This window comes from Budorcas taxicolor, chromosome 8 (genome assembly GCF_023091745.1).
Source record: "Budorcas taxicolor isolate Tak-1 chromosome 8, Takin1.1, whole genome shotgun sequence".
Taxonomy (NCBI): Eukaryota; Metazoa; Chordata; class Mammalia; order Artiodactyla; family Bovidae; genus Budorcas; species Budorcas taxicolor.
In genome coordinates, this window is record NC_068917.1 from 16,790,159 (window position 1) to 16,794,912 (window position 4,754).

Genomic DNA, 4,754 nt, shown 5'->3' on the forward strand with positions numbered 1-4,754 from the left:
AGCACTTGAAAGGCTACCACCTTTATGGAACATAGTATGGAGTTTCCTCAAAAAAAATTAAAAATATATTTAGCATGTGATCCAAAAATCCCACTTCAGGCCATATATCGAAAGGAAATTAAATCACTATCTTAGAAAGATATATCCACTCTCATGCTCATTGCATTATTATTCACAACAGTCAAGATATAGAAATAACCTAAGTATTTATCAAGGATAAGTGGATAAACAAGAAGTAGAATTAGTGTACAAATGGATTATTCAGTCATGATAAAGAGGGAAATCTTGTCATTTGGACAAGATAGATGGACCTTGAGGGCATTATGACAAGTGAAGTAAGTTACAGAAAGACAAATACTATTTGATCTCACTCCTATGTGGAATATAAAAAAACAAAGATTGCTATATGTGGTAATTATTTTTTCATTAAATCAGTTATTTCATTATGGCATAATTTTTTTTCCTTTTGTATTAGCATGACCCCAGATCATAAAGGAAATACATTCACCAGTATTACCTTGTTTTCTTTTATAAGAATTTTATGCCATGCATTTAAATGTATGGCCATCTTATTTAAAAGTAGTTAATAATTATTACAGTTGAAAAAAAAGTTCATGTATATACCTGTGGTGGATTCATGTTTATGTATGGCAAAACCAATACAATATTGTAAAGTAATTAACCTCCAATTAAAATAAATAAATTTATATTTAAAAAGTTCCCCCTTTTAATACCAAAATATATTGTTAAATATGCAGATCTTCTCTACCTTTTAGTTACTGTAATCTTTTAAGTGAGACAAAACATACTGTTAAAGATATTTTAAGTACTACATTTTTATACAGTTAGTTATTTTATCCTATCAGATATATGAACTCATTGGTTGTGATATTAATGAGTTTCAGAGTGGAAGGAATTCTTTTTTCTTTTTTAATGAAGCATAGAATTTATTAATGTATTTACATAATTTATAATCTGTAAGCAGCTGTCTCATAAATATATGACCATAACTTTACATGTGCTAAGCGACAGATAGCTGTCTCCCCCACCAAGACAGCTCGGTCAAATTAAAAATGGACAGCATTTACCCCACTTTCTGGGCTTCTTTTCTCTTTGGAAAACATGGCTAGTCAGTTTAAACTGAATATGCAATTCAACATGTTCCAGGCAGCCTCTCTACTATCACCATCTTGATTGTCAGAGCTTACTGAAAAAGGTACCAGTGATGTGCCTGGGGATACCCGTGAGACAGGGTCCTGGGCTGCTGTGCCCAAAGGAGATTGTGTCAGAGACGGCGTGGGTGGGTGCCTCTCCATCAGCCTCAGAAACAACCCACCTCAGCTTCAGACAATCCTAACTGCTATCCCTCCAGGGTGGTAACTGCATACATTCTAAATGCTATCACTTCCTCTAGTAGTGGCAATGGTTAATGGGAAAACAAGGGAAGGAATGTATCCACAACGACTTTTTTTTCCTCAAAAGCCATGAAAGTGCTAACATTTCCTTTACAAATATGACATAGAATCTTGACTACAAAACTACTCAATGATCTCATCCTACCATTCACACAACTGTACATTCCTTCTCAGCAACATCAGGAGCCAACGATGTGGTCCCTGTGTACACAGAGATCCTTTACAGGACAGAAGTCCACAGACTGACGTATTACTGCTGCAGTCTCTGAAGAGGAGACGGAACCAGTTAATTCCTGTGAATCCCAGATGCCCAAAAAAGATCCGAAACTGGCAGGCGACCCCTGGAGGCAGGGCCCAGCCCTCCCGCGGCCTGTCAGGACCAGCTACTTCGTCTGGGAGCCTCAGGGCTGAGGCCCAGTCAGCAGCAGCTCTGCCTAGACTCCAAAGGCTCTGTACAGTTTGAAGCCCTTTCCACCAGAAGGCGGGCTGGCGTCAGTGGATGGAATTCTTTGACTAATTTATATAAAGAGGCTGTTTATGTTTATCTTGTTCTTCGTGCTGGTCCATAAAAGGACTGCATGGATGTAGTTGGCGTAGTCTTTGGCATCTGTCTCCATGACTTCTCTTACCTCGTAAGATCACACTTATTTCCCGCAATGACAACTACAATGTTGGGTGGGCCATGCTGCTGAAGCTCTTTTACCCAGTTCTTTAATGTTAAAATATTTCATGAGGTCATAAATAATTATAGCTACAGCCAAGCCTTGGTACATTGGCGCTAAGGCAGGAAATTGTTCTCGTCCAACTGTATGCTAGATGAAGGATTTATGTAGCTCATTTTGGTACTGGACAGTCTTGGTCATAAAAGATGGTCCTATTGTTGGGTTGATGTTTGGACCGAACCTGTCTTCCACAAACCACTACACAATACTTGATTTACCTACACCTGTATCCTCCAGCAGACACACCTCGAGCTACCTCAGCACCATGGCCTGGGAACCAGGGGCGCAGGCCCACTGCCATCCTAAATTGAGAGAGAGGCTGGGCCCAGCAGGAGCATTCCCCGGCGCCACCACCACAAGGCCTAATCCTGGCTGCGGGGCACGCAGAGGCCTTTCTTTTGCCAGACCTTGGCCCTGCCTGGCTGTTGCCAGCCACGTAGAGCCCGTCTCAGCAGCCTGAACATGTTCCTGGGCGCCACTGTGCTGCCATCTTGGGACAGTGGCCAGTCAGCTGCAGAGTGAAAGGAATTCTTAAGAGACATTTTAGTCCATTTTGACACCTATGTAGATCAAAGAACACTTCCTCAAACAAGACACTGATTTCCTCCTATGAGAAAGAGAAATGGTGGTAGAGGCATGTAACCAACTTTGTTTTCATTACCGTTTGGGATTTGTGTATGAAGCTACCAATTCCTTAGAGTTTCTGAGGCAATAGGATTGTGGGTAAGATCCAGGAATCTACAGTTTTAAAAGAAACTCAGGCAAATAAAAGAATCAATCCAGCTACTATATCTTAAAAAGACAACAAAGCAGACCATAGAGAAGGCAAAAGTCTAAAAATATTTTGAGTATGGCCATCTTTTATTCTTAGTTCAGGTCAGTTGCTCAGTCATGTCTGACTCTGTACAATCCCATGGGCTGTAGCATGACGGGCCTCCTTGTCCATCACCAACTCCCAGACTTTATTCAAACTCATGTCCATACAGTCCATGATGCCAGCCAACCATCTCATCCTCTGCTGTCCCTTTCTCCCCCTTCCTTCCATGTTTCACAGCATAAGGGTCTTTTCAAATGAGTCAGTTCTTCACATCCAGTAGACAGTGTATTGGAGTTTCAGCTTCAACATCAGTCCTTCCAATGAATATTCAGGACTGATCTCCTTTAGAATCGACTGGTTGGATATCCTTGCAGTCCAAGGGACTCTCAAGAGTCTTCTCTAACATCACAGTTCAAAAGCATTAATTTTTTGGTGCTCAGCTTTCTTAATAGTCCAACTTCACATCCATACATGACTACTGGAAAAAACATAGCCTTGACGAGATGGACCTTTGTTGGCAAAGTAATGTCTCTGCTTTTGAATATGCTGTCAAGGTTGGTCATATTTTTCTTCCAAGGAGCAAGCATCTCACTTTCATGGCTGCAATCACCATCTGCAGTGATTTTCGAGTCCAAAAAAACACAGTCTGACACTGTTTCCACTGTTTCCCCATCTATTTGCCATGAAGTGATGAGACCAGATGCCATGATCTTCGTTTTCTAAATGTTGAGCTTTAAGCCAACTTTTTTCACTCTCTTTCACTTTTCTTAAGAGACTCTTTAGTTCTTCATCACATTTTGCCATAAGGGTGGTGTCATCTGCATATCTGAGTTTATTGATATTTCTCCCGGCATTCTTGATTCCACCTTGTGCTTCAGTGAGCCCAGCAGTTCTCCTGATGTACTGTGCATATAAATTAAATAAGTAGGGTGACAATACACAGCCTTGACATACTCCTTTCCCTAATTGGAACCAGTCTTTTGTCCCATGTCTATTTCTAATGGTTGATTCCTGAACTGCATACAGATTTCTCAGGAGGGAGGTCAAGTGGTCTGGTATTCCCATCTCTTTTAAAAACTTCCATGGTTTGCTGTGGTCCACACAGTCAAAGGCTTTGGCATAGTCAATATAGCATAAGTAGATATTTTTCTGGAACTTTTTTTTGCTTTTTTGACAATGCAACAGATGTTGGCAATCTGATCTCTGGTTTCTCTCCCTTTTCTAAAACCAGCTTGAACATCTAGAAGTTCATGGTTCATGTATTGCTGAAGCCTGGCTTGGAGAATTTTGAGCATTACTTTACTAGCATGTGAGATGAGTGCAACTGTGTGGTAGTTTGAGCATTCTTTGGCATTGCTTTTCTTTGGGATTGGAATGAAAACTGACCTTTTCCAGTTCTGTGGCCACTGCTGAGTTTTCCAAATTTGCTGGCATGTTGAGTGCAGCATGTTCACAGCATCATCTTTCAGGATTCAAAAGAGCTCAACTGGAATTCTGTCACCTCCACTAGCTTTGTTCATAGTGATGCTTTTTAAGGCCCACTTGACTTCACCTTTCAGGATGTCTGGCTCTAGGTGAGTGATCATACCATCGTGATTATCTTGGATGTGAAGATCTCTTTTGTACAGTTCTTCTGTGTATTCTTGCCACAGCTTCTTAATATCTTCTGCTTCTGTTAAGTACATACCATTTCTGTCCTTTATTGTGCCCATCTTTGCATGACATGTTCCCTTGGTATCTCTATTTTCCTGAAGAGATCTCTAGTCTTTCCCATTCTGTTTTTTTTCCCTCTATTTCTTT

At 40.6% G+C, this 4,754-nt stretch overlaps 1 pseudogene; it reads right to left on the reverse strand.

The window, feature by feature from the left end:
* Window positions 1-1,833: 1,833 nt before the first annotated feature.
* LOC128052749 (ras-related protein Rab-22A-like) lies at window positions 1,834-2,404 on the reverse strand (annotated as a pseudogene).
* Between the last annotated feature and the right edge of the window lie 2,350 nt (window positions 2,405-4,754).